Below are 23,403 nucleotides of genomic sequence, written 5' to 3'. Positions count from 1 at the left end.
AGTGTGTAGGTGACACTCCTAGTCTTGTCGGCTTTCTTAGGGTGTTTAGGCAAATGTCATCCTATTTGACATTCCGTCTTGAGCTTGCTGATGAGAACTACCACTTCCGTAATCACCGAGGGTAGAAGCCCCCTACAGTTTGGGAGTGATAGAGCCTCAGAAGGCACTCACTGTTTTAGTTCATAGCCAACTGCACCGAGTTCTTTTGATTGAAACACTACCTAGTTTCATGTTCCTGTGCTTGTTGGTAAGAGTGGGAGAGAGAATGAGGGGGTTGACCTCGCTCACAGAACTGGTCACCAGCTTACTTTTCCTCATCAGCGACTTCCATGATTTCCTTTCCCACAAGGAAATTTTCATGGTGGTTTACTAGCGAGGTGGCTTTTAATTCATTTTTTAAAGTAACAGCTTTATTGACATATACTTTACATATCTAGAAACCCACCCTTTTAAAGTGTACAGTTCTGTGGTTTTTAGTATCCTTGTGGAGTTGTACAGCTATCACCACTGTCAGATTCATCACACCGAGAAGAAGCCCCTTTAGCAGTCACTCTTCATTCCTCCTTGCCACAGCCACTAGCAGCTAATCTATTTTCTGTCTTTGTAGATTTGCCTATTCTGGGTATTTTGTATAAACGGAATCACACATGTGTACTTTTGTGACTGGCTTCCTTCACTTAACATGTTTTCAAAGTTCATCTATGTTGTAGCATGTATTAGAATTTTGTTCCTTTTTACTGCCAAATAATATTTCATTCAGATTGTGTTTTGTGCTTGAAATATACAAGTATTTCATATAAAATGACAATTTGAGGTTATTATATATTGTAAAAGTTGGATACCTACTAGATTCTAAAATGAATTTGTTTTTAAGGATTAAATCCCATTATTTAGTTTACTGTGTTCTTTTCCTCTACATTTTTATTTCAAAAGAATCCAAACCAAGTTTCAAAGATGTGTCTTTTGATAGGAAATAATTGTTAACAGCACAATGTGATTAGAAAAGTTTATGACTAATAAAAACATTTTGAGTGCATCAAAGGTGGAAATGTGACAGACCATAAACTGGTGATATAATTTCACTTAATGAGAGTTTGTCTTATACTTCTGAGGGGAACGTATCATAACAGCTTTTGACTGGTTACTTGAGTAGACGTAGAGCAAGGAAAGGACTGCTAGACACCTCTTCTGCCCACAAGAAGGGTTAAAACTGGCTTAGGGATTTAACATGTCAACATACAGGTTCACACAAAACATAAATACTGGGATGCAGTGAATTTTAGAGAGGGCAAATGAAATAGAGTTAATAGGAAACTTTGAGTTTCTGTAGGAAAATAAGTGAAATTATGACAAGTTTCAAAGTTGCATCTTAAGTATAAGAACTTTAATAAGCTAGGCTGCAGCATGCAGAGGATGAGAACATAGTTGCTAATCTTAAACACATTTTATGGGCACTAATACTAATCATGAGGGCTCTGATCCTACCTCCTGGTACCATTAACTTGGGGATATGTGAACCTGGGGTGGGACACAAATATTCAGACCATGGCTGTACATTAATTAAGTCAGAAATTCACTTGGAGAAGCATTGGATTCACTTGCTAATGATGATACAGTAGGCTTGCTTAGGATTGAAAAGTTGGTCACAAAGAAGCTTAATGCCTGTGCTTAATAAGTACATAAAAGATTTCCATATATGTTAGGTCAGAAGTTGGAAATAAGTAATACTAAATGTAGTTGACAACTTAAATATAAAAAAATAATTGGGACTAAAAGCTATTCACATTTTTAAGGGACTAGAGGACAGTGAGTAAACTATGACATGCCTTTATAAACTTTCACTACCAAGGATTGACAGCCTTTGTAATGGTCTCTAGAGCAAGCAGGATTCTTACATATTTTTATGTGCCCTGGACTCCTTTGCAGTCTAAAGAAGCCTTTGAACCTCTTCTCAGAATATGACTTAAATGTATATAGTTCAAATATTTAAATTTATGATGTAAGACATTTGCTTTTATTGAATTAAATATCAACTAGTGATAGCCCTGCTAATATTGCTGTGGTGTACTGCCTACATTCAGAATTGAAGGAAATGCTAATTTCAGCTATAGGTTAATGAAAAGGATGTAAATTTCTTCCATCCAAATTCATGCACCCATAGTTTAAGATTCATAGTTTATTTGTTTGTTGTTAATCCTCACCAAAAGACACATTGATTAGTTGCCTCCCATACTCAAGCATGCTACTGGGGCTGGGATTGAACCTGCAACCTTGGTGTGTGTTCTTGACCGAGAATTGAACCCTTGATCCTTCATTGCATGGGCTCATACTCTACCTCTTAGCCACACTGGCTAAGGCAAGACTTACAGTTTTAGAGTCTCTGCCCTAAAGAGTCCTGCACATGTAACTAAGTTATTTCATATGGGGAAACCAGTGGTTTCCATAATAAGAAGAAGGATTATTGATTCTTAAATACTTGTTCACAAGAACGAGACCGAGACTTCTTACAGTGAGATCAAATGATAGTTTAAGGAAAAACCTGGTAGTATAATGGAAAGACATTGGGTTGGGAGATAAAAAGACTTGAGTTTGAGTTCTGCTTGCCACTGGGTAAGTAACGGAACTTTTTCTGAGTTTCAGTTCTCATTTGTAAAATTGGGATAATAATTTTCACTTCTGAGTTAAATGACATATTAACTATAAAACAGTATATTGATGAAAGATAGTTTATTTTCATCTTCGAAGAAATTAACATACCAAAGGCTGTGATTGCCCTAACTGGTTTGGCTCAGTGGATAGAGCATTGGCCGACGGACTGAAGGGTCCCAGGTTCCATTCCAGTCAAGGGCATGTACCTTGCTTGCGGGCACATCCCCAGTAGGAGGTGTGCAGGAGGCAGCTGATTGATGTTTCTCTCTCATCGATGTTTCTAACTCTCTATCCCTCTCCCTTCCTCTCTGTAAAAAATCAATGAAATATATTTTAAAAAAAGGCTGTGATATACATTATTTTTATTTATTTTTAAATAATTCTTTATTGTTGAAAGTATTACATATGTCCCGTTTTCCACCATTGACCCCCTGTAGACCGCCCCCACCCCTGTGCTGTGATATACATTTATTTTTTTTTACTCTTTGTAATACTTTAAGCAATAAAACAATTAAAAAGAAAAAGAAAAAAAAAGAAAAAAATAAATAAATCATCACTAGAGCTATGCAGTTCCCCTCTGTTCTCAGAGCACTCACATGGGGCCAGACTAGGATTTGCCCTTCCCTCAATATACCTGTCCTGCATGACTGCTCTGCTGGGCATGGGGCTACCCCAGGGAAGTCCATACTTTACAGACAAGTGGCATCTGGGAAAGGTTGTGGGGGGGGGGGGGAGGCGGTGAGAGAGAAGGCAGGAGAGGCCTTGATATACAGAGGAGGAAGGTAGGAGGCTCTATTTCCCTGCCTTTATCTGCCTAAACGATGCAAGATAGACCAATCAGAAAGCTGCCAAAGGGTTCTGATCTGGCAGACCTGACCTCTGGGCCTGTTCTCTGGAACCTCAGTTTTCCCATCTGAACAATGGGTGCTGGTCTATGGTAAGTGTTTTAAGAACACCCTTCATCTATAAAAGATCTGAAGCCTTGCAACCCAGAGGCCCCAGGGGCTCCTCCCCAGTCCAGGGTCCCTCCCAGATCCAGGTATCCAGCTCAGGTTCTTCTCCAGCGCTGGGTCCAAGAAGCAAGCACTTAGGTCAAACTCCCCCAACCTGCCAGTCCGCCTCCCGGGCCAGTATAGCCACCCAGCCAAGGCAGGGGGCGGGGCAGACGCATCCAAATTCATCCCCGACTTAAATTCAGACCAATCAGCGTCGAGTTCTGCATGTGAGCGGGAGGGAGGGTCACCGGCCGCTGTTCTATAGGCATGCACAACCTCTTGCCTAAGGCCTCCTCCCGCCGCACAGAGGGGTTAAGGGGACGGGGTAAGACATGAACCTTGGTTCCATCCTTAAAGTCGGGGAGTTCTCCTCGGCCCTCCTGTATTACACGCTTTTGGATCCCGTCCTCCCGTCCTCCCGTCCTCCTGGAGTCTTGCGATGACATCCGCCATCCTCCTTACCCACTGCTCTCTTTCGGTAACTTCCCGACTCGCTCGGCAGCTTCCGGACCTGCTTCGGCAACTGCTAGTGTTTCCATTTAGTTTTTGTTTAGATGAGGGGAAACTATTATGTAGTAGGAGGGAACGACATGAATGGCATATAGGGCTTTCCTAGGGTATTCAAGTGGAGTTCACCTTTTGGTAATGGTACTAAAACTATTCTTATCCTATATAATAAAAGAGAAACATGTAAATTGACCGTCCTCCGCTATGTTCACCAGCCAATCAGACATGAGTATGCAAATTAACCCAACAAAGATGGCGGGTTAATTTGCATACATAGGCACCAGGTGGAGAGCAGAGCGGGAGAGCCAGCAGAGAGCGGAATGGCTTGGGGAACTTGGCTCCCCAAGCCGCCAGACGGAGAGCAGAGAGGGAGAGTTGGCAGAGTGGGAGGCCGTGGGACGGAGACAGCAGGAAGGGAAAACCAAGAGCGCGGGGAGCACCAGGAATTCTGGGAATAGTAGTTCTATTGGCAGCCCCAGGACCTGAAGCGGAAGCCCAGAGCGTGGGGAGCACCGGGAATGCTGGGAATTGTAGTTCTGGTGGCAGACGGATCTCCTAGACCAGTGGTTCTCAACCTTCCTAATGCCGCGACCCTTTAATACAGTTTCTCATGTTGTGGTGACCCCCAACCATAAAATTATTTTCGTTGCTACTTCATAACAGTAATTTTGCTACTGTTATGAATCGTGTAAATATCTGATATGTAGGATGTATTTAGGCGACCCCTGTGAAAGGGTCGTTCGACCCCCAAAGGGGTCGCGACCCACAGGTTGACAACTGCTGTACTAGACATTAGAGCAAAGTGAGCCTGGAGCAAGTTACTGTTGTGGTGGGGGATGGAGGGAAAGCCAAGGTGAGAGACATAAGTAAAATCAGAGTGTGTAGGAAAAATTAAAGGGAAGATATCCTAAAACTTCCAGGAAATCTCCACCAATGAAGCAAAGGAAAAAAAAATGCCTCTATTATTCTGTGAGCAACAAACCAAACTGGGTTGGGGGTCTCAGACAATTTGCTCATATGATTGCAAATACGGACAGAAACTCCCGGATTGGAGAGGGCTCCCCTGAGGGCTCCCAGATTGGAGAGGGTGCAGGTCGGGCTGAGGGAGCCACCCCCAGTATACAAATCTTTGTTCACCGGGCCCCTAGTTTCTTATAAAAGAACAAATAAAATGCCTTGGTTTGCGTGTGACAACTAAGCTTTTCAGGGTAAGAAGTTAGTTGATAAGTAGGATAAACTGGGTAAATCTCATATCTTTGTACATGAACAGAAAAATGGCTAGTGACAATCAGTATGGTAAAAAGAATGCTAGGCCAACTGGTCATTTTATCTCCGAGAATGTTGCCTGAATGGTTCCCAAAAGGCCAACAAAATGTTAGTCATTCCCAATAGAGTTATGGAAAATAAAATTTAAAAATGGACTGCATTATCTTGGTATGAAACCACAATACACTTACTCTTAAACTAGTGAGTGGATTCTAATGATTATACCTCAAGGAAGAAGAAATTTAGGAGGAGAGTTTCCAGAAAATGGCAATATAAATGATGAAGGCAATGGTGAGACTGTTGTATGAAGATAAAGAAATTAGACTCTACAATGGAATGATGAAGACTAAGATGGACTATGATTAAATTGTATTGAATTAGGAAAAAACATGAATAATAATCCTGGAAAATTAGAAGTAGTTTGAAAGATGAATATAGTTTGACAGGGATTGAATAATGAGTGGTTTATGAAATTTATTAGCTCAGAAGGTGGTTAAGGCTTAAGAACAGACCAGGTATAATTTAAGGATTACAAAGCCAGAGACATTTGTGATCCAGTCCTAGTTCATTTCAGGTTAACAAACATTTAATGATACTTGTACCTAATGGTTTATGACAGCGGTCACCAACTGGTGGTCCGCGGGGTCTGAAAGATTGGTGACTGCTGGTTTATGAAACTCCTTGTTCTTTTCATTCATTCAATAAATGTTTATTGAAAACCAAGTGAATGCTTTTTGATCTTCCCAATAACCATTTATTGAGCATCTGCCACACTCAGGGGACTGTGGTAGACTCTGAGGGTGTACACTGTACAGTTGTAGCTATATGTATGGGGAGTACTGAGGGGTTCTGCAAAGATAAACACAGTTAGGCAAATTCTATTTTTAAAATGTATATTGCTTTCAGAGAGGAAGGGAGAGGGAGAGAGAGATAGAATGTCAATGATGAGAGAATCCTTGATTGGCTGCCTATTGGGGATCTAGCCCACAACCTGGACATGTGCCCTTGACCGGAATCGAATCTGGGACCTTTCAGTCCGCAGGCTGACACTATCCACTGAGCCAAACTGGCCAGGGCCAGTTATGCAAATTCTAAGTGCCATAGAGAATAATAAACCTAAATGTTTCTCTAAGGTGCTGATATGAATTACTAGTACTTAGGGTTTTCTATTTATTTTTATTGATTTTCTTTTTAGAGAGAGAGGGAGGGAAAGGGAGAGAGAGATAGAAATATCAATGAGAAACATTGATAGGCTGCCCACTGCATACCTCTCACCAGGGACGGAGCCTCAAACCTGGGCTTGTGGAACTAGTGACCACACTATTCAGGCATACTTAGGGTTTTTAAAAAATATATTGAGCTTGGCCAGCGTTGTTCAGTGGTTGAGCGTCGACTTAGGAACCAGGGGGTCACGGTTCAATTCCTGGTCAGGGCACATGCTGGCTGGATCCCCAGTGTGGGGAGTGCAGGAGGCAGGCGATCGATGATTCTCATCATTGATGTTTCTATCTCTCCCTCTCCTTTCCTCTCTGAAATAAAAATATTAAAAAAAAATATATATATATATATATGAAGACATTCTTTTCATTTGTTTAAAGGCCCTAATCTGCATTGTAATCCACTGGCAGTGTAGTATAACACAACTCCTCCTAGATCAAGCATGTCAAACTCAGAGGCTAACACGGGCCAGATAAACAAGGTTTAAGTTTATGTGTGCTGCCAAAAACAAAACAAAATCCAAAAGCTTCAATTTTCATATAAATGTAGGTTTGTTTTGATAGAGATGTGCTGAATACAAAGGGCTGAACTAAATAAATAATCGCCAACATAAATAATAGAACATTTTAATAAAAAATAATATTTTTTCTTGAACAGTAACGTACCAGACACTGAATAACTGCACAAGTTAATAAGCGTAACACAAACCTATTTTTCTTGTTCTCCGAAAGCGAAATATTTCCTGTTGCGCACACCAAACATGTCAGTACAAGGCTAATGACATGGCAATCGGCTGCTAAAATATTTGTTGCTAGTATTAGTGGAGAGAAATGGTGCGCCTGCCCGTAAGGCGTGTAAGGGAAATGAATGCAACACAATTATAGTAATCAGTCATTAGCAAAAGTTGTAGTTCGTTATTAATAATTATGTATAACAGGACATTGTAAAAATTAAGTTACAAAATTTTTGTTAAAATGTTTCTTATATGCCATTATATTGGCTGGGCTACAAAAATATTCGTTGTGGCCCGCGAGTTTGACATGCTTGTTCTAGATCCTAGAGTGAGATGACCTGTGTTCAAATTTTGGCTCTTTATCTTATTAATTGTGTGACCTCTGGATAGCTATTCAATTTCTTCATCTCTGAAATTAGGATAATAGTAGTACTTACTCCATAGAGGATAATTGGGAGACAGCAAGGAATACATACTAGTACTGAGAATGGTACCTGACACATAGTGCTGAGCAAGTATTAGCTATAATTATAGGTACCATTTCATTTTGACAGTTTAATCAAGAGCTTAATCAAGAGTTTTAATTTATAAAGTATGGAACTCAGAACCATTTTTATTAGGAATAGAAAATATCTTTTTTTAGGTACGGTAGAGAAAAATACATCAATAAAATTGTTGTTATGCAATAACCTCTGTCTTTATATAATGAATACAGTAGATATGAATAGAAGTATCTTCCTATTTAATAAGACTATAGCTCAAATAAAAAGGTGGTGTTTTGCAACATAGAACTCTTTAGTTCAGGCTCTAAAATATTTCTGTCCAGGATGTTGTTCTGATGTTTTGATAGTTTACCTTTTTAAGAATCATTCTTAGAATATAATTGTAGGCCAGGCTTCTAGAGTAGGGTTTGGGAAAGTTTTTCTGTAAAGGGTCAAATACTAGATCTTAGGCTTTGCTGGTTATGTCTTCTCTGTTGCAGCTTACTCAACTCTGCCATTGTAGTGTGAAAGCAGCCATAGTCAATTTATAAATGAATGAGTGGGGCTGTATTTCAATAAAACTTTTTGGGCACTGAAATTGTAATTTTATGTAATTTTCATGTGTCAAGAAATAAGATTCTCCCCCCCCCCAAATTATTTAAAAATGTGAAAACTATTCTTATCTGCTAAGGGTTTACAGAAATGGGCAGTGGGCTGGATTTGACTTCAGACCATACTGTGCTGACTCCTACTCTAGAGTCTTGGCTCTACAACTCCCAGGCTATATGATCTTGTGGAAGTTAATGTTAAGCCTTAATTCCATCTTTTAAATGGGGGATAATAACAGTATCAATTATATGTAGAATTGTGAGAAATGAGATAATATATCTGAATTGCTTAGCACCATCTCTGACACATAGTGTTTAGTAAATGCTGTATGTTATTATCATCTAATTGAACCCCCTCATTTTACAATAAGGCTGTTGGGTCCCTGAGAGGATAGGATAGCTGATATTTCTAAAATCTATCTATGGCTTGTCAGTAGCATTAAACTCACACTGCTTGACTTTAGTTTCTCTTTCTACCCAACCATGCTACTTTCATAGAGGATTTAATTCTGTTAACATATTGCTTGATAAAACTATTCTATTGGATATCGTAATGGTGGATACATGACATTATGCATTTGTCAAAACAAATAGGGCTTTCCAGTGCAAAGAGTAAACTCTAATGTGTACAAATCAAGCAAAAATCATTTAGGAGGTCAGGGATCCCAGAAAGGAGGATTGCAAACTGTGACCAGAGAATCTAATTCTATTACAAATGTCTGAAATAGCCTTACTGGGGAAGGATGGTAGTGTTGACCTAGGTAAATTAGGAAAGGAGTAGAATCTAAGACAAAAGGCACTGCACGTAAGTGTTGTCTAATTGATAAAATTGTATCCCATAGAGCTACAGGTTAATTCTGATACTGATATATATGTATACTGTAATTGAGTAATTAAGCAAATGGATCGTGGGAGACAGGCTTTTCACTGTTAGAGTGGGAATTTACAGATAAGCAAGGGGAGGAGGATAGAATGGTCCATGTGGTAATGGATTAGAGTTGGAAACATGCATATGAACCCATGTTTAGCTTAATACAGATATAGGTGCTTACATATTGAAATATTTATAGATATGTATGCACAGTGGGTTTAGATACAGTTATATTTCTGTGCTCTTGCCAGCTGGAAAATTAAAAGAAACCCAGGAACACACTCAGTACCCACTTTTTGGTTTTTAATGCCATTGTCCAATAAAAGGAACTAGAGTTTATTGGAGAAATGGCTGATTCTAGGACTGGGGCAAGAAATATACAAGATGAGCCTGGGGCATCTTACAGTGCCAGAAAGTAAGGAAGTACTCCAACCACCACCGCTACAACTACAATCCCACATTGATGAGGCTATGTCAGAGGAGCACAGGAGCCAACTGAAAGAGCTCCCAAATGCCAAAACTTGAACAGTTTGAGCAGCAGAATAAACAAAGCAGCACTGGATTATCCGTAATATAAAATCAATATTTAAGAGTTTATATTGACTTAAAAAATGATTGAATAAATTAATATACTGCTCGGAACACACTTAGCATGGTTTTATGTCTTAGGAGCCTCTGGTTTACTGGAAGGCCTTCAGAGAGTATTGGAATAATTAAGGATGTGGGACTTTTGAAGTTCAACTTCTTGGATCCCAATCCTGGCTCTACCATTTCTGGCTGTGTCACCTTGGGTGGGTTACTTAAGCTCTATCTGTAAAATGGAGGTTATAATAGTGTCTATGTTATAAAAGGATTAAATGAGTTAATGATATATAAAGCACTCATGCATATAAAATGTTTGGCATATAGCTCTCAGTTGAATGTGTGTATATAGCCTTTTTTAAAAAAAATATATTTTATTGATTTTTTTACAGAGAGGAAGGGAGAGGGATAGAGTTAGAAACATCGATGAGAGAAACATCGATCAGCCGCCTCCTGCACACTCCCCACTGGGTATGTGCCCGCAACCAAGGTACATGCCCTTGACCGGAATCGAACCTGGGACCCTTCAGTCCGCAGGCCGACGCTCTATCCACTGAGCCAAACCAGTCAGGGCTATGTAGCCTTCTTACTACAGTAGCATTCAAAGAGTTTGGATTCCCACTTGGAATTCTTTATCATAGAATCTCTCTCCCCAACCCCCCAAAGCTTCTTGAATAGAGGGAAAAAAATCTAACTTTAAGTGTTTATTGAGCACCTAGTCTGATGTAAACATATCTGCCTTGTTCAAATTTACTGTGTAGACTGTATAGTGAAGAGAATAATATCACCTCCTCTTCCTCCTCCCTTTCCCTTTCCCTTCCCCTTCCCTTCCTCTCACCTTCCCTCTCTTTCCTTCCCTTTCCCTCCCCTCCCTTTCCCCCTCCCCTCACCCTCCTTCTCCTCCTCCTCCTCACCCTCCTCTTTCTCCTCCTCCTCCTCCTTCTCCCTTCAACATTTCATGAAATACTGGTTTGGTGGTGATGAGCTCCTTTAGCTTTTCCTTGTCTGTAAAGCTCTTTATTTGACCTTCAATTCTAAATGATAGCTTTGCTGGATAGAGTAATTGTGGTTGTAGGTTTTTGCTATTCATCACTTTGAATATTCCCACTCCTTTCTGGCCTGCAAAGTTTTTGTTGGGAAATGAGCTGACAGTCATATGGGTGCTGCCTTATAGGTAACTAACTGCTTTTCTCTTGCTGCTTTTAAGATTCTCTCTTTGTTTTTTGCTCTTGGCATTTTAATTATGATGTGTCTCAGTCCACACTGGGGATATGTCAGTAGCTCCTGTTGGGTGGCCCAAGGCATTGGTTAGTAGCTTTGCACGTGTTTGGGTTCCTCTTTGGGACTCTCTGTGCTTCCTGGACTTGTAAGTCTACTTCTTTCACCAGGTAGGGGAAGTTTTCTGTTATTATTTCTTCAAATAGGTTTTCAATATCTTGCTCTCCCTCTTCTCCTTCTGGCAACCCCATAATGTGAATGTTGGTACCTTTGAAGTTGTCCCAGAGGCTCCTTGCACTGTCTTCATATTTTTGGATTTGTTTTTTCTTTTTGCTCTTCTGATTGGGTGTTTTTTGCTTCGTCATATTCCAAATTGTTGATTTGATTCTCAGAATCTTCTAATCTACAGTTGAATTCCTGTAAATTATACTTTATTTCAGTTAGTGTATGCTTAATTTCTGACTGGTTCTTTTTCATGTCCTTGACATTCTCACTAAGATCCTTGAAAGTCTCACTAAGTCCCTTGAAGCTCTAATTGAGATCCTTGAGCAACCTTATAACCATTGTTTTGAACTCTGAATCCAGTAATTTGCTTGCTTCCATTTCATTTATTTCTCTGGAGATTTCTCCTGTTCTTTCATTTGTGGCATGTTTCTTTGTCTCCGCATGTTCCCTGTGTTTGTTTCTATGTATTAAGTAGAGCTGCTGTGTCTCCTGGAATTGTTAAGAGTGGCCTTGGGTAGTGGGTGTCCTGTATGGCTCAGTGGCTCAGCCTCCCCAGTCGCCTGAGCTGGGCCCTCTAGGTGCACCCCTGTGTGGGGCTGTGTGCACAGTCTTGTTGTAGTTGAGCCGTGATTGCTCTTGGCATCACTGGGAGGGGTTGACCTCCAAGCCAATTGGCTGTGAGGACCAGCTGCGACTGTAGTGGAAGAGCTGTGTGCAGGAGACACCCTTATGGAGCAGGACTTGCTTCAGTGGGGCTTTGGTGCTCACTGAGTCTGCCCCTTGAGTGTATCGCTTGTGAATGTGTAGAGTTGTAATTTGGTATGGTCTGAAGCTGTCCACTGAGTACACTGGCTTGAGGGCCTCCTGGGAGGTGCAAAGCTAACCACTGCCTTGGGCCACCCAGCAGGAGCTACTGAGCAACCTACAGATGGCTGCTGTTTGTATTGTGCTTGCAAGTGTCCAGGGAGGCCAACCTGTGAAGCAAGGCAAGCTGTCCTAGTACCGGGTCTTGGGTCTCTCATTGATAGGGATGGGGCATGCTGATGCCAGTTGCTGATTGTTTAAGAAATTTTAGGAAAACCTGAAGCCTGAGCCAGGACAGGCCATTCATATGGAAAAGTTGCTGTAAACAGCTTGGATGGAGTGGGGTCCCAGGGAATCACCAGGATGGAGCAAACAGTGTGAGCCACCCTGATGGAAATTCAGATATGGCTGCCAGTTAGTTCTGTGATGGGGAGTGGGGGAGGTCTCAGCACAGGAACAATGACCCCTGCGAGCACTTCCCTCTGTGAGAAAGCCACCCCTGAGTTCCTGCCCCCATGCCAGACAATCCAATTCCTCCCCATATGTCTCTGGTTCCCCCAATGCTGCTTCCAGTGCTGGAGCTTAGAGGAATTGAGTCTAAGTCCATGTGCCAGCCCTTTAAGAGGGACTGCCTGTAACTCCAGCAGCCTCTGTGTCACTCAGCCACAATCCCCACTGGTTTTTACAGCCTGAAGTTACAGGGAGTTCTCTTCCCAGCTCTGGAACCCTGGGCTAGGGGTCTAGTGTGGGGCTGCGACCCCTTGCTTCTCTCAAAGGAGACCTCCACAGTGGATATTTCCCTCCCGATTAAAAACACGCCACATGTGGTGTTGAATCAGACCATTTCATGCCTCCGCCCCACTATCAGTCTCGATATACTTTCTTCTTTACTTCTCTAGTAGTAGGACTTCCATTCAGCCAGCTTTCAGGGGGTTCTGAATGATAGTTCTGTATTTTAGTTATAATTTTGATGTCATTGTGGGAGGTGGCGAGTACTGGAGTTTACCTATGCCACCATCCTGGTTCTCAATCTCGCAGCTGTTATTTTTACTTCTGGATCTTTCGATAAACTTTGGGCTTGTTAATTTGCTAGACCAGTGGTCGGCAAACTGCGGCTTGCGAGCCACATGCGGCTCTTTGGCCTCTTGAGTGTGGCCACGAAGTTTCAATTGCACTGTACGTGTGCGCACGCACGTGATATTTTGTGGAAGACCACACTCAAGGGGCCAAAGAGCCGCATGTGGCTCGCGAGCCGCAGTTTGCCAACCACAGCTCTAACCAATGAGCAACACCGGCCAGGGCCAGCTTGGATTTTGATACTGACTAATGAATCATAGGATGTCCTTTTATTTATTTAATTGTCTTGTTGTTTTCAGTATATATAAGTCTTTGGTCAAATTTATTCCTACATATTTTCTTCTTTTTGATGCTAATATTAATGGGTTTTTAAATTTCATTTTCATTGCTAGTGTATAGAAACATAATTGATTTTTGTATATTTATCCTGTACCCTAAAAGATCACTGAACTTGTTTATTTTAATCATTTTTAGTGCATTCTTTAGGATTAACTATCTGTATACAAGATCATGTTATCTATAACTATCATTTTCTTTCTTCCAATCTGGATGACTTTTATTTCTTTTTTCTTTTTCTTTTTTGCCCTGACTAGAACTTTGGTACAATTTTGAATAGAAGTTGTAAAAGTGGACCTTGTCTTGTTTTTGATCTTAAGGGGGATAGCATTCTGTCTTTGACCATGATGTTAGCTGTGAATTTTTCATAGATGCTCTAATAGATTGAGGGAATTCCCTCCTGTTCCTTGTTTACTGAGTGTTTTTATTTTGAAATGGTATTGGATTTTGTCAAATCATTTTTTGAGACTTGAGATAATTAAATGGATTTTATCTTCTGTTTATGTGGTGTAGTATATTGATTGATTTGTAGATGTTATACCAGCCTTGCATTTGTAGTATAAATTCTACTTGGTAATATACTCACTGTATATTCCTTTTTACATGTTGCAGGATTCAACTGTTAGTATTTTGTTGAGGATTTAAGAAATCTATATTATAAGGGATATTAGTCTATAGTTTTATTGTGATGTCTTTGTCTGGTTTTCGAATGAGAGTAATACCAGAGTCATAGAATGATGTGGCAAGTGTTCTTTTCTCTTCAGTTATTTGGAAGAATTTGTGATTGATTGGTACTAATTCTACTTTAAATGTTTGATAAAATTCACCAGTGGAGCCATTTGGACTTGGTATTTCTTAGTGGGAAGTTGGAAGCTTTAAATTTTGTATTATCATATTCATCTGATTTTTCATTTATTGTTATTTTGGTCATACATACATAAAAGCCTAACCTGCAGTTTCCTCATCAAAAGATGTAAAATATTTGTGCCCAGCCGGTGTAGCTCAGTGGTTGAGCGTTGACCTACGAACCAGGAGGTCATGGTTCAATTCCTGGTCAGGGCCCAGGGCCCAGGTTGTGGGCTTGATCTCCAGTAGGGAGTTGCAAAGGAGACAGCGATCAATGATGTTTCTCTTCATTGATGTTTCTATCTTTATATCCCTCTCCCTTCCTTTCTCTCTAAAAATCAACAAAAATAAATTAAAAAAAATTTTTAAAGATGTAAATATTTTGCCCTGACCAGTTTGGCTCAGTGGCTAGAGCATCGGCCTGTGGACTGAAGAGTCCCATGTTCGATTCCGGTCAAGGGCATGTACCTTGGCTGCAGGCACAACCCCAGTAGGGGGTGTGCAGGAGGCAGCTGATCGATGTTTCTAACTCTCTATCCCTCTCCCTTCCTCTCTGTAAAAAAAATCAATAAAATATATTTTCTTTTATTTTTTTAAATATATTTTATTGATTTTTACAGAGAGGAAGGGAGAGGGATAGAGAGTTAGACACATCGATGAGAGAGAAACATCTATCAGCTGCCTCCTGCACACTCCCCACTGGGTATGTGCCCGCAACCAAGGTACATGCCCTTGACTGGAATCGAACCTGGGACCCTCGAGTCCGCAGGCCGACGCTCTATCCACTGAGCCAAACCGGCCAGGGCTAATAAAATATATTTTTTAAAAAGATGTAAATATTTGTTAATGCAATCAGTAGGAGTTACAAATTTCTCATAACATTTAATATGGTGTAACACTCATACGTAATCATCTTTTCTTGAACTCTCATGGCACTTTCTATATCTCTTAAGTGACTTTGCGTGTACTTATTTTTTTTAAATTGAATTTATTGGGGAGACATTGGTTTGCATAATCATACATGTTTCAAGTGTACAACTCAATAAAACATCATGTGCACAAACCAAAGGACTTGTATGCATGTATATAATCATAACTCATGGTCACAGATAGTAGGGGGGTGAGGGCATGTGGTGGGGGTAGAAGTGGCCGGAGAGAGGTCATTGGGGGAAAAAAGAGACATGTAATACTTTAATCAATAAAGAATTAAAAACAACAACAAAAATCATGTGCACACTGCATTGTGCCCGCATTGGCAAGAAAAGTCTTTTTCTGGCCCTATTTCCCTCCCCCTTTGTCCACCTCCACCTACCTACATCCCTCTTTCCCTCTGGTTAATACCACACTATTGTCTGTGTCTATGCCATGTAAAGTCCCCTGCCCCGTCCCCTCTGACAGCTATCAGTCTGTTTTGTGTATCCATGCCTCTGTTTCTATTTATTTGTTTGTCAGTTTATTTTGTTCATTAGATTCCAAATATAAGTGAGATGATATCATATGGTATTTGTCTTTGGCTTATTTCACTTAGCATTATAATTTCTAGGTCCATCTGTGCTGTTGCAAAAGGTAAGATTTCCTTTTTTTTTAATGGCTGAGTAGTATTCCATTATGTAAATGTACCACAGCTTTTTTATCCACTCATCTACTGATGGGCATCTACTGATGGGCATTGGCGCTCTTTCCAGATCTTGGCTATCTATCTATATAAAGCCTAAGTGACTGTTGGACCGTTTGACCGGTGGCTGTGATGCACACTGACCACCAGGGGGCAGACACTCAATGCACAGGCATGGAAACATGGAACAGACTGATGAATCTTGGAAGGGGGGAGAGGGGAGGGCGGGAAGAGATTAACAAAGATCTTATATGTAGACTAGAGGCCCGGTGCACAGATTTATGCACTGGTGGGGTCCTTGGATTGGCCTTGGGGGATCGGGCTGAAACCCGCAGTCCGACATCCACTGAGGGTTCCCAGATTGCGAGAGGGCACAGGCCAGGCTGAGGGACCCCACTGGTGCACGTGCACCGGGCCTCTAGTTATAAATAACACTGCAGTGAACATAGGGGTGCACATATTCTTTCCAATTAGTATTTTGGGTTTCTTTGGGTATATTCCCACAAGTCAAACGGCAGTTCCGTTTTTAATTTTTTGAGGAAACTACATACCAGTACTTGTTTCCCACAGTAGCTGCTACAGTCTTCATTCCCACCAGCAGTGCATGAGGGTTCCCCTTTCTCCACATCCTCGCCAGCACTTGTTTATTTATTAGTGATAGCCATTCTGACAGGTGAGAGGTGATATCTCATTGTGGTTTTAATTTGCATCTCTCTGATGATTAGTCACATTGAGCATTTTTTTCATATGTCTCTTGGCCATCTGTATGTTCTCTGGAGAAGTTTCTATTTAGGTCCTTTGCCCATTTTTAAATTGGGTTGTTTGTCTTGATGTTGAGTTGTATAAGTTCTTTATATATTTTGGAAATTAAGCCCTTGTCAGAAGTATAATTGGCAACTATGTTCTATTCAGTGGGTTCCCTTCTCATTTTGCTGTTGGTTTCTTTTGCTGTGCAAAAGCTTTATAGTTTAGTCCCATTTGTTTATTTTTTCCTTTGTTTCTCTTGCCCATGGAGAAATAAGATATAAATATTTGTAAATAATGCAATCAGTAGGAGTTACAAATTTCTCATATAACATTTACCATGGTGTAACAATCATACATAGTCATCCTTTCCTGAACTAAAAATATTCCTACAAGAAATGCCTGAAATTTTACCGCCTATGTTTTCTAGGATTTTTATGGTCATGTGACTTATATTTAAGTCTTTAACCCATTTTGAGTTTATTTTTGTGTATGGTGTAAGTTGGTGGTCTAGTTTGATTTTTTTGCATGTATTTGTTCAGTTTCCTTAGCACCATTTATTAAAGAGACTGTCTTTACTCCATTGTATGTTCTTGCCTCCTTTGTCAAATATTAATTGACCATATAGGCATGGGTTTATTTCTGGGCTCTCTGTTCTGTTCCATTCATCTATGTGTCTGTTTTTAAAACCATTACCACGCTATTTTGATTACTAGAGCCTTATAGTATAGTTTCATATCAATCAGGTCTCATGATACCTCCAACTTTGTTCTTCTTTCTCAAGATTGCTGTGGCTATTATTTGCCATCTTTTGTGGTTCCATCTAAATTTTAGGATTATTTATCTGGTTCTGTGAAAAATGCTAATGGTATTTTGATAGGGATTGCATTGAATTATAGATTGCTTAGGGTATTATGGACATTTTAATGATGTTGATTTTTCCTATATATGAGCACAGTGTATGTTTACATTTATTTGTATCCTTTTCAATTTCTTTCTTCAGTGTCTTATAATTTTCCGAGTATAGGTCTTTTATCTCCTTGGTTAAATTCCTACGATTTTTGTTGTTGCAATAGTAAATTGGGTTGTTTTCTTTCTTTTTTTAAAAAAAGATCTCTATTGATTTCAGAGAGGAAGGGAGAGGGAAAGAGAGAGACATCAATGATGAGAGAAAATCATTGATTGGCTCCCTCCTGCACGTCCCCCACTGGGGATCAAGCCCGCAACCCGGGCATGTGCCCTTGACCGGAATCGAACCTGGGACCTAGGTCCGCAGGCTGACGCTCTGTTCACTGAGCCAAATCAGCTAGGGTTGCATTGTTTTCTTAATATCTTTCTGATAGTTCATTATTGGTGTATAAAAATGCCACTGATGGGAGATCCTGGACCAGTGCATGCTAACTGCGCCTGCTCGGCTATGCCCCCGAAGGTTTTAAAACATGAATCCTTCATTCTTCTTGATTGCCCTTTACTTAAGAATAGCTTCAGCTTCTCCAAAACTTGATGGAAGTTTAGAGGCATGATGGCACTGGTGGAAGGCAACACAGTATATGGCTTGAATGAAGAAGGATGGAGGAGAACAGTGTGGGAGAAGAATATGAAAATGATTGACCTGCACAACCAGGAATACAACCTAGGGAGACAGAGCTTCACCTTGGCAATGAAAGCTTTTGGTGACATGACCAGAATTCACGTAGGTCAGTGGTCGGCAAACTGTGGCCCCTTGAGTGTGGCTCTTCCACAAAATACCACGTGTGGGTGCGCACGTACAGTGGGATTGAAACTTCGTGGCCACACTCAAGGGGCCAAAGAGCCGCATGTGGCTGGCGAGCCGCAGTTTGCCGACCACTGATGTAGGTGATGAATGGCCATCAAAACCAGAAGCACAAGAAAAGGAGAGTGTTCCGGGAACCGTACATTGCTGAAATCCCCCCAACTGTTGATTGGAGAGAAGAAGGCTATGTAACTCCCATGAAGAACCTGAGTCACTGTGGTTCTTGTTGGGCAGTTAGTGCAACTGGTGCCCTTGAAGAACAGATGTTCTGGAAAACTGGCAGACTTATCTCATTGAGTGAGCAGAACCTTGTGGACTGCTCTCAGGCTCAAGGCAATGAGGGCTGCAATGGTGGCCTAATGGATAATGCCTTCCAGTATGTTAAGTCCAATGGATGCCTGGACTCAGAGGAGTTCTGTCCATATCATGCAAAGGTTGGACCCTGCAAATACAGGTCCGAGGATTCTGTTGCCAATGACACTGGCTTTGTGGACATCCCTGAGCAGGAGAGTGCCCTCATGAAGGCAGTGGCAACCGTGGGGCCCATCTCTGTTGCTATAGATGCAAGCCATCTTAGCTTCCGGTTCTATGAAGATGGCATTTATTATGAGTGGCACTATAGCAGCGTAGATCTAGATCATAGCATACTGGTGGTTGGCTATGGCTTTGAAGAAGAATCAAGTAACAATAAATATTGGATTGTCAAAAACAGCTGGGGTGAAGCTTGGGGCAAGAGTGGCTACATAAAGATGGCCAAAGACCGGAACAATTACTGTGGAATTGCCACCACGGCCAGCTATCCTACTGTGTGAGGTGATGGTGATAAAGAAAGACTTGATTGCGAACAGGATATCCAGAGGAGGAATTTTTATCTTAAAACTGACCACATTTTACTTAATGGGATACAACACTTCAATCTTGAAGATCCAAACTGTGATTTGAATTCTGTGATGTTTTACATTGGTAAAATGTTATTTCTTTTATATAAGGATGTATAAATTTTTACCTTTTAAAATAAAAATTTTTATTACTTTTAATCCTAAAAAAGCCACTGATTTTTGAATATTAATTTGTATCTTGCTACTTGCCAAATTCATTTATGAGATCTACAGTTTTTTAGTGGACTCTTTAGGGTTTTCTATGTATAATATCATGTCATCTGCAAATAATGACAGTTTTACTTTCTTCTTTCAAATTTGGGTGCCTTTTATTTCTTCTCATCTGACTGCTATGACTAGTACTTCCAGTGCGATGTTGAATAAGAGTGGTGAAAGTGGACATCCCTGTCTTGTTCCTGATCTTAAGGGAAGTGCTTTTAGATTTTGCCCATTGAGTAAGATGTAGGCTTTGGGTTTGTTCTGTGTGGTGGCCTTTATTATGTTGAGATATAATCTCTCTATTACCACTTTGCTAAGAGTTTTTATCAAAATGGTTGCTGGGTTTTATCAAATGCGTTTTCTGCATCTAATGATATGATCATATGATTTTTATCCTTCATTTTGTTTATGTGATGTATCACATTTATTGATTTGTAAATATTATACCAAGCTTGCATCCCCAGAATAAATTCTATTTGGTCATGGTATATAATCCTTTTAATGTATTGCTAGATCTGGTTTGCTAATATTTTGTTAGGATTTTAGCATCTGTGTTCATCAGGGATATTGGCTATATCGTTTTCTTTCTTTGTAGTATCTTTATCTGGTTTTGGAATTAGGATAATGCTGGCCTCATAAAAGAGCTTGGAAGTCTTCCCTCCTTTTGAATTTTTTGGAATAATTTGAGAAAGGTGTTTTTTTTTTTTTTTTTTTTTTAAAAAATATATATATATTTTTATTGATTTGATAGAGGGAGGGAGAGGGGGAGAGAGAGAGAGAAACATCAGTGATGAGAGAGAATCCTCGATCCGCTGTCTCCTGCATGCCCCCTACTGGGGATCAAGCCTACAACCCGGGCATGTGCCCTGGCCGGGAATTGAACTGTGACCTCCTGGTTCATAGGTTGACACTCAACCATTGAGCCACACCCGCCGGGCTAGGTGTTAGTTCTCCAAATGTTTGGTAAAAGTCACCTGTGGAACCATCCAGTCCAAGACTTTGTTTACTGGTAGTTTATTACTGCTTCAATTTCATTAGTTGTAATCAGTCTATTAAGGTTTTCTGACTCTTCCTGTTTCAGTTTTAGAAGATTGTATGTTTCTAGGAATTCATCCATTTTGCCCAACTCGTCCAATTTGTTGGCATATGTGTGTGTATACATATATATATATTAGAGGCCCGGTGCACAAAAATTTGTGCACTCGGGGGGTAGGGGGGGTGTCCCTCAGCCCGGCCTGTGCCCTCTCGCAGTCTGGGACCCCTCAGGGGATGACCACCTGCTGGCTTAGGCCTGCTCCCCGGGGGATCGGGCCTAAGCTGGCAGTCAGACATCCCCTGGCAGCCCGGCAGCCCTCGGGGGATGTCCACTTGCCAGCGGGGAGCAGACCTAAGCTGCAGTTGGACATCCTTAGCGCTGCTAGGAGGTGGGAGAGGCTCCCACCACCACTGCTGTACTGGCAGCCATCAGCCTGGCTTGTGGCTGAGCAGAGCTTCCCCATGTGGGAGCGCACTGACCACCAGAGGGCAGCTCCTGCATTGAGCGTCTGCCCCCTGGTGGTCAGTGTGTGTCATAGTGACCAGTCATTCCCAGTCTTTCTGCTGTTAGGGTCAGTTTGCATATTACCCTTTTACTATATAGGATAGAGGCCTGGTTCACGGGTGGGGGCCGGCTGGTTTGCCCTGAAGGGTGCCTGGCCAGCCTGGGTGAGGGGCTAATGCCTGTTTGCAGCTGGTCACACCCCCTTCAGGGTGGGGGTCCCCACTGGGGTTCCTGGCCAACCTGGATGAGGGGCTGATGGCTGTTTTCAGGCTGGCCACACCCCCTTTAGGGTGGGGGTCCCCACTGGGGTGCCTGGCCAGTCTGGGTGAGGGGCTGAGGGCCGTTTTCAGGCTGGCCGGCGACTGAAGCTCCCAGCCTTTCCTTTTTTCTTTTTTTTGTAATTCTGGGATTTATTTACCTTCTATAATTGAAACATTGTTGCCGTCACTGGAGCTGAGAGCCACTCCTGCTCGCTCCAGCTCTGAGGCCATGGCCTGCTGAAAGCAGGTATCTGGGGTTTGTTTAGCTTCTATAATTGAGACTTTGTTGCCATCACTGCAGCTAAGAGCCGGCTCCAGCTCTGTGGCCACGGCCGGCTGAAAGCAGGTATCTGGGGTTTGTTTAGCTTCTATAATTGAAATTTTGTTGCTTTCGGAGCTCAGAGCCGGGCTGCGGCAGGCAGGGAACCTTGGCTTCCTCCATCACTGGAGCAAGCAAGCCTCCTGCTCACTTCAGCTGCGTGGCTGCTGGCCGCCATCTTGGTTGGGTTAATTTGCATATCGCGCTGATTAGCCAGTGGGAGGCGTAGTGAAGGTATGGTTAATTACCATGTTTGTCTATTATTAGATAGGATATATATATATATATATATATTGACTTGAGATGAATGGAGAGGGAGAGAGAGATAGAAACATTAATGATGAGAGAGAGTCTTGATTAGCCACTCCATGCACACCCTCCTCCATGGTTCGGTGCTTGCAACCTGGGCAATGTGCCCCAACCCAGAATCAAACCTGATGCTCAACCAATGAGCCTCCATGTATTTGAATGTTTTTCAGGTTTTTTTGTTGTAATTGATAGCAAGTTTCATAACATTGTGGTCAGAGAAGATGTTTTATGTGATTTCAATCTTCTTGACTTTATCAACTTGTTTGGTCTCCTAACATGTGGTTTATTTTTGTTTGTTTGTTTGTTTATCTTTGAGAGTGTCCCATGTGCACTTGAGTAGAATGTATATTCTGCTGCTTTGGGATGTAATGTTCCGTAAATATAAATTAAACCCATCTGACCCAGTGTGTCATTTAAGGTTACTATTGCCTTGTTCACTTTTTATCTGGAAGATCTAGTGTTAAAATCCCCTACTATGACTGTATAGCTGTCAATCTCTCCCTTAATGTCTGCCAATATTTTCTTTATATATTAAGGTTCTCCAATGTTTGGTGCAAATATGTTTACAAGGTTATGTCCTTTTGTTGGATTTATCCTTTTAGTATTACATGGTGACCTTCTTTGTCTCTTGTTATGGCCTTCTGTTGAAGGGAGGGGGAAAGAGAGAGAGAAACATCAATGAGAGAAAAGCATTTGTTGGCTGCTTCTTGCATGCCCCACACTGGGTATTGAACCTGCAAACTGGGCATGTACCCTGACCGGGAATTGAACCTGTGACCTCCTGATTCGGTGCTCAACTACTGAGCCACACTAGCCAGTCCCAACTATATTCTTTTTTAAAAAATATATATTTTATTGATTTTTTACAGAGAGGAAGGGAGAGGGATACAGAGTTAGAAACATCAGTGAGAGAGAAACATCGATCAGCTGCCTCCTGCACACCTCCTAGTGGGAATGTGCCCGCAACCAAGGTACATTCCCTTGACCGGAATCGAACCTGGGACCCTTCAGTCCGCAGGCTGACGCTCTATCCACTGAGCCAAATGGGTCAGGGCCCAACTAGATTCTTTTTAAAAATTATTTTGGCTATTCTGGTTTGTTTGTGTTTCCATATAAATTTTAAGAATCAGCTGTCAATTTCTGAAAAAAAAAAAAAAAAAGCAGTAGACTGCTTAGATTTTGATAGGGATTTATTGAATCTATATATCCATTAGAGGAGAATTTCTAACATTTCCATAAGTAGGAAGATTATATTAGGAAATTTAAAAAACTATAATAAAAAGAAGATAATACAAAATAAAGATACTATAGTTTTGCCATTCCAGTGT

General features: G+C 41.2%; 1 protein-coding gene and 1 pseudogene across 7 annotated transcripts in view; both read left to right on the top strand.

Annotated features, from left to right (window-relative positions):
• Window positions 1-23,403, top strand: part of INO80 (INO80 complex subunit) — a 146,958-nt gene that overhangs the window by 586 nt on the left and 122,969 nt on the right. The window lies entirely within an intron of this gene.
• LOC102439021 lies at window positions 18,113-19,521 on the top strand (annotated as a pseudogene).

Source organism: Myotis lucifugus, unplaced genomic scaffold (assembly GCF_000147115.1).
Source record: "Myotis lucifugus unplaced genomic scaffold, Myoluc2.0 scaffold_109, whole genome shotgun sequence".
NCBI classification, from domain to species: domain Eukaryota; kingdom Metazoa; phylum Chordata; class Mammalia; order Chiroptera; family Vespertilionidae; genus Myotis; species Myotis lucifugus.
The sequence above is the reverse complement of the archived record's forward strand: the minus strand, read 5'-3'. Positions and strand labels throughout refer to the sequence as shown.